This window comes from Diachasma alloeum, unplaced genomic scaffold (assembly GCF_001412515.2).
Source record: "Diachasma alloeum isolate Michigan unplaced genomic scaffold, Dall2.0 Dall_scaffold_01508, whole genome shotgun sequence".
NCBI lineage: Eukaryota > Metazoa > Arthropoda > Insecta > Hymenoptera > Braconidae > Diachasma > Diachasma alloeum.
Genome location: NW_021681605.1, coordinates 13,350 through 26,299, shown reverse-complemented (window position 1 = coordinate 26,299; position 12,950 = coordinate 13,350). Strand labels below are relative to the sequence as shown.

General features: G+C 37.0%; 1 long non-coding RNA gene across 1 annotated transcript; it reads left to right on the top strand.

Annotated features, from left to right (window-relative positions):
- Window positions 1-1,248: 1,248 nt before the first annotated feature.
- On the top strand, window positions 1,249-3,351 carry LOC107046559. The gene is made up of 3 exons (XR_001461576.1): window positions 1,249-1,279; window positions 1,928-2,163; window positions 3,157-3,351. It is a non-coding gene; the product is annotated as an uncharacterized LOC107046559 (long non-coding RNA).
- The last annotated feature ends 9,599 nt before the right edge of the window (window positions 3,352-12,950 follow it).

Genomic DNA, 12,950 nt, shown 5'->3' with positions numbered 1-12,950 from the left:
GACAATGGGGTCTAGGAGTATGTATAGAACATTGGGGTCTAGGAGTCTCCCCTGGTTCGAAACCATCTTTAGAGATCCTAGCATGCCATTTCTCGATCCGTTCTTTCATTTGAGCCCAAAAAACCTTCATATCTTTTCTGACATCTTTGTTGCAAACTCGGGTCTTCAACTCGGGCTTTTAATTGGAGGGTCGAGTTGTAGACCCGAGTTTGTAGGAGCGATGTCAGACAAGATATGAATGTTTTTTTGGTGTCAAATGAAATACCGGGTCGAGAAATGACGTGCTAGAGCCTCTAAACGTGACGAATGTCTCTAAAGATGATATCTGCCTTCAATTGAAAAGCAGAGTTGTGACATCATTGTCTAGGAGGACAATGGGGGGGGAGTATGTATAGAACATTGGGGTCTAGCAGTCTCCCCTGGTTCAAAACCATCTTTAGAGGTCCTAGCACGCCATTTCTCGACCCGCTCTTTCGTTTTAACCCAAAAAAACGTTCATATCTTGTCTGACATCTTTGCTACAAACTCGGCTCTTCAACTCGGACTTTCAATTGAAGGCCCGAGTTGTAGACCCGAGTTTGTAGCAGCGATGTCAGACAAGATATGAATTTTTTTTAGCTCAATTGAAAGAGCGGGTCGAGAAATGAAGTGCTAGAGTCTCTAAACATGACAAATCTCTCTAAAGATGATATCTGTTTTCTATTGAAAAGCCGAGTTGTGACATCACTGTCTAGGAGGACAATGGGGTCTAGGAAAGACTTCTGCAGACCATTTTCCGCGCCTCTCTTTCATTTGAGCCAAAAAAAACCTTCATATCTTGTCTGACATCTCTGTTACAAACTCTGGTCATCAACTCTGGTTTTTAGTTGAAATTGGAATTGTTAATTTACACAATAATAGGATTTCATTGACGATTTTTTATTAACTCGCAAAAATCTTCAAACAATTTGCTATCGATTGGTGATAAAATTTTCTGAAATAATGAAATAGAGCGTATAACGCCTTTTTTTCAGAGATGATTTTTCAAAAATTTATTCAAAATAAGTACTAACTAGCAAATCTTTTTTATTAGCTCGCAATTTTCTTCAAAACTACTTCAATGAAGAAAAAAATAAAAATTTGGAATATCTTCACAAGAGGGGCTAATTGATCGGATCGCAATCTCTCATTGCTGTGAGAGATTTTCGAAGATCGGCTGGCGCCATCTCTCACACTCCCGTAGAAATTATGCATATGGCAATATGGCGACAGCTGCTCCCCTCAATTTTGCCAAGTACAAGTACGCGATCTATATTGATCTAATCTCCTCGGGAAAATTGATAAGAAATATAATAAAACAGTTCATGTGACGATAATGAGGTCTCGGGAGTGTTTAGTGCTTGTGAAAATTGTTGTGAGTGTTTGTTTATTGCACATTTTTAACCGCCACATTGGCAGGGTGCCACGTTTGGTTGCGGCCGTTGGAGATATTTTTGTTGTGTATTATCTACTGTAAATTAAAAATTAATTATCTATTCTCTCCCCCTTGAGACCTCATTATCGTCACGGTTCAACTCATTATCTATTTTTTGACACATAAATTGAATTTTTTTATAAATTGAGACTCGCGTGATTCGACTTGCCATAAAAAGCATTATTTCCGACTTTTTATAGGGAATTTTCTAAGGACATGTTGGGTAAAAATACTTCCACCCGGGCCTTAAATAAATAATCAATTGACTATGTAATTGAAGTGAAAAATAATCAACCATTCTATATGAAATACAAACAAAATATTTAAGTGAATATAAATCAGTGTCTCAAGTTTCTTAATTATAAAAATTTTCCTATAAAACTAATTCATGAATAATTTAAGAAATTTTGGGAAGAACAACAAGTATTGATATTTTTCCTTCGTTTGAAACCTAATAGCAACATTTTTTTTCAGAAAACAATTACCAAAAAAGTTCTTGAGCAGCTAATAATGGATTCAACACCAATTCTCGTTATGAAGGGGGAATCTTTGAATGATTCCACTGCATCATATACAGTCTTAATTGAACATGGAGAATGCATCTACCTAACGAATGCATTGCCAGGACTTTTAATCGTTTTCCTTGCGTATTTTGTTTTTGGACTCAAATACCCTCATGAATTGGACACAACTTTAGAGTTTTTTCAGAGGTATATTATTCATTTATTTAGTTTTGATAATATTTTAACAAATGGTTTTTAGAAGCTCCATGTGTTTAGGGTATAATATGATTGTCAGAAAAGCTGATTCTTTTTTTTTAGTATATCGAAATATCTTCATACACTTTGCTTTGTTTTCTGCAGGGAAATAGTTTTCTACTTTTGTAGTTGAACAGCAGAGCTTTTATTTGAGCTCTTTTTGACTCCAAGTTTCCGGACATTTTACAGTGACTTTATTATTTAAACTGTACATACCTGAATTTGAATCACGATATTGAACCGTTAGAAAACATTTGAAGAATAAAAAAAAACATTGAAAGTTTAGTTTTAGAGGAAAATTGTTGAAATAATTTAAAAAGTGCAATTTTCGAAAATTACGAGCATTTTCAATAAATAATTTATAAACAATCAGTTGTCTACTGTAAAAATCATTTGTTCGGAAACGTAACAAAATTATTCATATTCAGAATTTTACTAGAAATCGATTTCATCCTTAAAAATGAGATTTCCGAAAGTGTAAACCATTTCAATTATTTATTTATAAACAACGAATGTTGAAACAATTATAATTCAATGCAAAACGCAATTTGATTTACGCTGAATATTCATGATTTTCGTTCGATTTTTTTTAGGTAATTTAATTGAAAAATTTGATGATTGAAAATGGTTACAACTATAGCGTGGTCTGTACCAAACTATAAAATATACTTGGATATTCTTAAGAAAGAGATAAGAAATTAATGTATTCAAATTATCGAATATTAGTATGAACACTTTTCTATTTTATTAGAGTGAAAACATGAGTGAAAACATTCTTGCATGGAAATTTCAATCTGTTGAAAAAACGGATGAATGTGCATGGAATCCGAGAGACCATTCTCAATCGGCAACTAGAGAATTCAACTCATTTTGCATCACGATTATTGAATTCGAATTAAACTATTGAATATATGCACTAAAAATATTTCATTTTTTTTATTCCAGAGTATTCTTGGACATCAACCCACCTGTGGGGAAGAAAATGATTAAAGGGGCCAAAGCACGCGCGACCTCTTTCAATCCGGCAGTGAGAAAATTGAGCATTGCCATCGAGAAATTCCCGATATTTTTTACAAAAACTCACTCCAGAGTATAATCTTTTAAATTTATTTTGATATCATTTCCTTTCACGAGCTATATATTCATGGTGCATTCAAATATTCAAACATAAATGTAATAAAATTGATAAATATATTGATGATATTTTTGGATTCCTTTCATTCATTACTATCATAGATTTTCTCCTCTCAATATTTGTTGTAAATATACAAAACACCTCATGTAAAATTACCAACGTGAGGGAAATTTTACAATATAAAGAGACTGTAAATGCACAGATTCTATATTTAAAAATGCAAAAGTTTTGTAATTTTACTAGTTGTATCTATGTACGCTTCATGAAACTTTTCAAAAACATGAAGTTTGATGGTAGTAAATACACAAATTCATTCATATAAATCCTAAACTATGTAACTTTGCATATAGTACAAACGGTAAACTTACAAATACCTTTGTAATTTATCGAAGCAAGAAAGTGTTAATTTCACGCAAAGCGTAGTAAAATCACCACTGTTTTGTAAATTTACAAGTGGAAACGATAGTAATATGTCCAAGTATTTACAAAAACGTTTGTAATTCTACGAATGAAAGAGCTTGTAGAAATACAAACCTTTTTGTAAAATTACAAATGGCTAGTGAAATTACCGACTGAAATCCTCAGAATGTTACAAACTGTTTGGTATTCTCAAAGAAAAAGATTACTCTTACTTTTACAAATTTAAAGTAATTGTAGCGTGATACTTACATGGAATTCAACCTCAAAGACATTTTTTGTAAAATATCACAGAAAATTTCTAATAGCGCAGAAAACAGTCTTAATGTGATTGAAAAAGTCAGCATTCCCCCCTCTGTAGGTTGTTTTTCTCCTCCTTTTTTTCTTTATTGTTCTTCAACATAGGAGGTGAAAACAAACCGGTGAACGATATTGGTGCGCTGGGGGGGAGGAGGGGGAAATCTCATTGAATTCATGACTTAGGTGATTAAATTGGCTCTTATTCACAACGTCACACCGTCAATGTTTACTTTGTACGTGAAACCCAAACATTGAATGATCATCAAACCTCAGTCGTTTGCAGTATTCGATCAGTGTAAGTTATTTGAGATAGTGTGTTGAAAAGAATTGACTAGTATTACTCGAGTACTCGACGGAAAAATGCCGAAACTTCCAAAGATGATTTTTGTTTCAAAAAATTAGCGAAGAAGCGTTGGGAGACAATTGAAGAATTAAACTATTTGGATGTTGCTGATGATTACTGTGAAGACATTGACTGTGTTCCACCAAATGCTGATTCAGTTCAAGAAAACGTTTCAAGTGATTTTTGTTGTGAAGATAATGGACGTCAACCATCTAGCAGTAATAATAACGCTGAACGGAATGGTACAAGTGGTAATGATGAGACAATCTTACCCGAACGAATAACAAATATTGATGATGTGAATGCGCAGATTGCTTCAGACGAGAGTACTGAATCGGATGAATATTTCATTGTTCAGATATCGTTATTACCATATTTACTCGCGAATCTCAAATGTCCAGAGTGCGACTGTATGTCACTGGATATCCGTATCAGTCAGCGTTATGGATTTGCGAATAAAATCGATGTGATCTATGCATATTGTAAAGAATGTGGACTGATGAAATGCGAGGAACAACCTTTACATCCACAACAATCAAAACAAGTACGAACAATCAAGTCTTTGACATCAATTTGAGAATGACATCAGCGTGTTCCACATTGGTCGCGGGCATTCCGCTATTGAAACATTTTCGATAACTACGAATATCTGCCCGATGTTTGACACATGTTGTCGTACCAGTCGACTAATTGCGAATGCTTCAGTTACTCAAGTGTTGGCAGAAACTTTGGAAAAACCAAGCGATTATGTCAGGAATTTGTATAAAAGCGAGAATGATGGCTTTGTTCCCATTAGTGTTACTTTTGATGGTTCATGGCTTATTCAGGGCTTTAAATCTCAATATGGTTTGGCTTGTGTTATCGACATTGAGACCGAGTACGTTGTGGATGTAGTGATTATGTCAAAATATTGCCATCGGTGTATTTTGGCGAAAATTGAGATAGATGAAACGTCTCCAGGGTTTCATGTCTGATATGAAAGTCATTAGAAGTACTGTTCAAAAAAGCATGAAAGCTCGTCTGGAGCGATGGAGATGGCGGCAACAGCTCAATTGTGGCAACGATCAGAGCAGTAGAAAATGAGACACACTACAGTGTTGTCTGATGGTGACTCCAAAGCATTTAACCATGTCAATCAGTAGATAGGCTGGACGGGTTCTGAATCAAAGCTCCTCGCCGCCACCAGGCGGCGCCACCGTCGCGGAATTTTCTAGACGGATGACGTCATCGATGAGTCACCTCATCAACACGGGGGCGTGGTGGGGGTACTTCCTAAGTCCTGTTGGGACTCGTATGGAATATGATACTAGCGGCGGCGCCACCGTCGCGGAATTCTCTAGACGGATGACGTCATCGATGAGTCACCTCATCAACTCGGGGGCATGGTGGGGGTACTTCCTGAGTTCTGTTGGGACTTGTATGGAATCGCATATTGTCCCCACCGTCGCCGAATTTTCTAGACAGATGACGTCATCGATGACTCACCTTATCAAATCGGGGGCGATGTGGGGGTACTTCCTGAATCTTGTTGGGACTTGTATGAAATATGATGATCCGTTGAAACTTGCATGAAATCGGATATTGGCGCCACCGTCGCGAAATTTTCTAGAGGGATAACGTCATCGATGAGTCACCTCATCAATTCGGGGGCGTGGTGGGGGTACTTCCTGAGTTCTGTTGGGACTTGTATGGAATATGATACTAGCGGCGGCGCCACCGTCATGGAATTTTCTAAACGGATGAGTCATCGACTTGCCTGGTGGGGGAATCCCTCTAAGACCTGTTGGGACTTGTATGAAATATAATGACCTGTTGAAACTTGCATGAAATCGGATATCGGTGCCACAAGCTGTGGAAGGTTCGAGATGGATGACGTAATCGATAAGTTATCGACTCGTATGGTAGGGAAACGTCCTGGTGGGACTTGTATGAAATATAATACTATAAAATCCTGTGGACACATGGATAACATTGGATATTGCCGCCACAATCGCGGAAATTTCGAGATGAATGACGTCATCGATGAGTCATCAACTTGCACGGTGGGAGAGCTCCCCGTAAGTCCTAAACATGTGCAAATATTTAACAACATTTGCAAACATTTGATAACATTGGAGAAGATTTGCAAATGTATGGAAACATATGTAAACATTTGACAATATTTGCAAACATTTTGCAAACATTTGATAACATTTGACAATACTTACAAACATTTTGTAAACATTTGACAAAAATTGCAAACATTTTCAAACATTCTGCAAACATTTGCAAACATTTGCAAACATTCTGCAAACATTTGCAAACATTTACAAACATGTGCAAATATGTGAAAACAATGATTGAATATTTTCGAGATGAATGACATCGATGAGTCACTCAGACTGATAAATCATCAATGTGCGAGGTGGGGGTTTCCCGTAAGTCCTGCTGAGACTTGTACATTCGAGAAGGATGACGTTATCGTGGTGGGGGTTCCCCCTTGGTCCTGCTGGGAATTATATGATACCATAATGACCGGTTGGAATTTGTAAGAAATTGGGTATTGGCGCCAACGTCGCGGAACGTTCGAGAAGGATAACGTCATAGATGACGCATCGATTTGAGCGGTGGGGGAGCCGTCCTGTTGGGACTTGTATGAAATATAATGACCTGTTGAAACATGCATAAAATCGGATATTGGCGCCACCGTCGCGGAACCTTCTGGACGAATGATGTCATCGATGAGTCATCCTCATCAACTCGGGGCGTGGTGGGGGTTCTTCCTGAGTCCTGTTAGGACTTATATGAAATATTATCTTATGATGAATCATGGTGTCATACAAAGGAGATATCATGTTATTTCTCGATTATTCTCGAACATTCTCCAAGGTTCTCAAATATTCCAAGATGAGTCATAACCTCAATTTTGTGGTGGGGGGATCTCTATATAACGCGCTTACCCTATCCATTCCGCATTCAATCTGAGTCCCAATTCTATTGATTGATCCTCGTATCCTACAGTGATATAAAGAGTTACCATAATGTGTTATCATCATCATCTTCATAAGGAGAACCATGGGGAATCTAGTACTGATGAGGAGACGATCCGTGAGTATTTCAACAAGGATTGTCATACATTCGCAGAATACCTGGTGACTGACTTACATTGTTTATGAGACAATTATGAAGTATTGAAAGCCGAGCCACATCCTGAGGGGAAATCTAATTGTTCTAATTGTACAAGTCGACTTGAGGGATTATCTCACATAATCCAGAACATCAATAATTTGGAAAAATTGAAGAAATTCTGCGAAGAGCTAAGGGATAAAATCACCAACGTGGAGGAGGAGGATGACTTGGTGGCAAAGAGTATCAATGAAATTTAATGGTTGAACTCAGTTCCACCATACTGCCTCAATGACAGTGAAGTTGTGAAGAAATTATTGATTCATCCACCACCTGATCTTCCACAATTGGAGAAATTCATCTATCAACTTCGCAAAAACTTCAGAGATCTGTGCTCCAAGTTCAAACGTAACAAGTGTTATCCTTGTGATAAGTTATCTCAAACTCTGGAGATAATCAAAGACATTTCCAAAATTTGCGAGTTTCAATTGAACTCCTGAGTTTTGAGTATGATATATTCTTCGTTTCTAGCGGTCATCTGCCTGCTGATTTGATTTGAATGATGATGGAGCCGATGGGCAAGAGTGCTGCAGAAAAACATCAACAAGAAAAAAAGATGAAACGAATTGATTTCCAATTAGAGCCACAGATCCATTTGATGTTGCATTGGGACTATGCATATCGATCTGCTCGTCGCGGTCCATGGGAAGAGATAGCTCGAGACCGCCATCGTTTTCAACGTTGGATAAATTTGTGTGAAAAAATGTTGAATCCTATATCATTAGCAAAGCATAGACAATCTGTTTTCGAGAAAAGTTTCAGCTCATTTTGAATTGCTAATGCTATTTTTATTAATATTGTATGTATGACTATAAGGAGAAAGTTGTTTGTAACAATAAAACCAAGAATTTCTATTTTTTTTAATAATCAAAAACATTTATTCATAATGTACAGTGTTAATGTATTTTTCTTACATTAACTTCTTACCCCCCCAGTAATTTGCAAACATTTGGAAACATTTTCAAATATTTCACAACATTTGCAAACATTCTGCAAACATTTGCAAACATTTACAAACATATGCAACCCTGTGCAAACATATGCAAACATGTGTAAATATGTGAAAACAATGGTCGAATATTTTCAAGATAAATGCCATCGGTAAGTCACTCAGACTGATAACTCATCGATTCATCGCGCGATCGGCGATATCCCATGTTGCCTGTTAGGACTTGAATGAAATATAATGACCGGTCGAAACTTGCATATTGTAATGAGTCATTGCTGTCTTGGAATAAAAATTACGTCATACTTGTTCGCGAATATTCGAGAATGATCCATGATGGTTTAAATCGGGGTGGGGTAAGGGAGTGAGTTGCTATAAAATCAACCGACTCCACTGGATTCAGCTTCAAACACAAAATTGATTTCCTACCATCACGATCTGCGGTTTTAGTGTGTTATTATAATGTTGATGTTGGATATTCAAGGTTTTCAACACCCAACTCAGAAATTTATTGTAAAAGAACTGGCAGTTCAAGCAGTTAGAAAATATGAGTGTGCTTGTCTGCTTTTCTAACCCCCATGTGGATGGTATGAATTATCAGCAAAATGCCAAAGAACCAATGAATAGATTATTAATAATCACCACGGAATCGCATGGGAAATAGGATTCATTCTATATGATGAGGTTCAAGCTGCAATTGCGCAGATCACGAAAGGAGTGACAATCATCTTCGTGAATGGACTGCAGAAGAGACAATGGTTACAATCTTACACCGCTAAAGTGATAATCGACGTGAATGAGTTGGGGTACTCAAAAGCAAAAGATATCACAACCCCCAGATTCTGGAATCACAAAGAGCACAGTTTCATCGAGAATTATACCTGTGCATTCGAAAATTGTGGGAAGCTATTGAAATGGTTCACAAAATACTTTCATTCGAATTTGGATCCGACTGCTGACTTCTTCGATTGAATACAGGATATGCAAATGCTGTAAGCAGATTCCACACATCTTCTGAAAAGATTTCTCTTAAAATTTGTATGGCAACACATTGACGAATTATGGGAGACATTCACAGAGAGGCTCAAAAACATGAGCGAAATTAACGAGTACCGCCGATGTTATCAACATCATCCAACATTGATTCATAAAGGAGAAGTTGTGGATAGAACTGTACCGCTCATAAAACATTGTCTCGTTTGTCAATTATCAGATGGATAATTTTTTCATAATAATCAGAAATGATTGATAATGAGTATTATACATGTTTTTAGTTATGTGCACACCCCTGCAAGCTCGCTCAAGATTTTTCAGAATTATATGGGAATACTCTAAATGAATAAGCTTCATTCCATCAAAACAAGTTGATGTTGTTATATGAATTTTTCCCTTATATAAACTATTTTTCAAGATATTCCGCTTCAAAACATAGTAAACGACTCGAAGAGAAGCTCACTACGCATACAGTGCAACCAACGAATTCGCCCCCACTCCACACCGTTGGTCTGAGAGAACAGGTTGACTGGTTCGACTATATCTATTACACGTGCTCCTCGCAAACCCATCATGCGTACGCAACGCAAACCCACTATGTATATCGTTATTAAATGCATCACCCCCTATGACTAATGGTATTATATAATTTATGATTTTTGGTGCCAAATTGGAAAATTTAAACATTTAGTTGGCTGAGGGTGATATTTTTCACTGCAAAAATTTATGTTCATGTAGTCTCTGAGAAGCAGCTTAAAATCAAGTATCTTGGGGCAAAAACGAGATTTGAATTCATCGGGTTCTAAAGAAAAATCTATGAGATATAATGAGGTCGTTCATTATTAGATTTATACGTTCATAACCACTTGTCTGCAAAAAAATTATCTCTCCTTGATGTAATGGCCAAAATTTTGTACTAGAAACTTTACGGCTAGAATAATTTTATGTGAAATCATTAAGAACCAAACCAACAATTGTAAACTAAATTGAGTGCATTTTATCACTTGAACTCGATTAAAAATTCCAAAGACATTGGAATCGAGTTCAAAACTGATGAAATGGCACACTCAGCACGCCCCAATTACGCAATACTAAGATTCGCACGTGAAGGAACGATTGAAAACCGATTAATTGAAACCCCATAAACCGAATGAACTACCTCCCCATGAAAATCAAAAGAGTGGGAAAAGTCATACGACATTTGCCACCAATTAAAAATGGACTCGTTGGAGCCCATGTGACAAGTGATCCCAAAATTCATATCAAAATGTTAGAAAAACCAAAACTAAGCAGTCTTAAAGCAGCGACGGAGCAGTAACAATTCTGGTGGAAATAGTTCATTTAATCGGTCCGATTTTTCAATCCTCCCTTCGATTACGCGGGATAGTACTGAATTAATAGTAAGTTATGAACAATTGAAATTATCCGGGAATAAAATTTCTTTAATCGAGAGTGGTGACTTTTTTTACAAATAAGGAATTCGTTTATTGTGACGCGTTGTGGGCAGTCTCAAACAAACTCTTAACATCTTAAAATTCAACTGTCAAAATTCATTAAAATATCAACGAGTAGAAGAAAGTGTTTCCGTGAAAGTATCCATAATAGCCTTTAACGCGACTAATTGCTGGTGAGGAAATTACGGATTTACCCAGGGATCTAGAAACACATCGAATAGTAACAGACCGAATTGTGAGTAAAAAAAATTTGTAAACCTAAATTTGAATCCTTCAGATCATTTCAGGGATAGGAATTTTAGCTACATAGATTTCTGTCAAATCACACTTATGTTTTTGTAAACCGAATAGTTATACAAAATATATTTAAATTCAAACTTGATTCCCAGTACAACTCCAAATTTCTTGATTAGAAATTAGTCTCAACTCAAGCCCTATCCCTAAATCAAACCCTTTTTCCCTTATATTTTAAAATAAGGTAAGAGTATAATACTTTTCCTCGTCCAATAATTATAAAATTCAATAATTTTAGCTTTGATTTTAATGTGACAATTAAAACATGTCTATTCGACGCTAAAATCCTTCTCTAAACATAACAGCTAAAATTTCATGGCGTAGTCGGTAGGACACGCCTAACTTCCCAATACTCTTATCTGTTACATATTCTGAAATTTTTGAAACCCATTCTAGTTAATTTAATTCAATTCAATTCTAATCAATTAAAATTTTAGCTTTGGGAAAACCTTCTTAAATTTCAAATATTACACTTTTCTTTGCAAAATTCAAATTCTCTTTGAAATAATTATAAGCGAAATTTTGTTTTCTTTTCCCAATTTCATTGGAAAAATCACATAGAATCTTAATCCAAATTCAATTAACTTAATCTTGAATTTTAAATTGTTCAAATTATTAACTAATTAAATTATCTTCACAAAATGACGAATCCGTCCTTCGTTACTATCAGTTACTCTGGAGACTCGGGTGACACTGATCAGACCGTTTCCAGTTACGAAGAATATGTCAAAGCTCGAGACATTGCAAACAGCATTCCCATATTCTCCGGTACAAATGAGCACTGCTCTCTGGACGAATTTGAGTACGCGCTGAGATCAAATCTTGCCTCCATTCCTAAAGCAGACGGAAAGAAAGAAGAATATATTAGACAAATACTCAAACGCCTTTTACCCCCAGCAAAATTCGTAGTGGCAAACAAACCCCTCTTTTCTGTAGAAACTATTCTTACTCACCTAATCAAGAGATTTCGAGGTCAATACGACTTAACGTATTATGTGAATAGAATACGCGGATTGTTGAAAATTAAAAATGAATCCCTGGAATCGTTCTTGGAGCGATTGGCAGCACCGGTCCAGTCCGGTCTGGGTACGATTTCTGGGGAAAATGAAACTGAAAAACAAGTCCTCGAAAAACACCTCCAGACAGAGGCCATTAAACGGTTTAAAGAATACGCCCCTGCAAGCGTGAAGGAAAGTATTAGGCGCAACAACCTAAGTAAAATCTCAGAGATCCTTACACAACTAGAAACAGACGAATTCCGGGATACAGTCAAAGTACCAGCGTTGGAGATTGCTGATAACGGGCACTACAGGTACATCACGGAGTACCCCTCGATTCCAATCCATTCAGGGGGCTCTCTACCGCCCGAACTGTACGGGGAACAAATGCCACCTCAGCCGGTATACCAATACCAACAAAATCGGTCGTACAGTCAGCCATATAATCAGTCAAATACCCCGACACCATCGTCATGCTACGGTCACCGAAACTATTCCGGATAGAGGAGAAATCAGGATCCTTCACGAGATCTAGTCACCGCTCTCCTCAATGAATATCTGCCATCCCACCGGAACAGGCAAGGCAACGGGTACAGACAAACACCACCTCGATAACCGGGGCCACCTCCATCTATACCAGGACACACAGCTTATCCTGGTAACCCCCCTTCGCGCAGCTTCAACTCCGTCATCG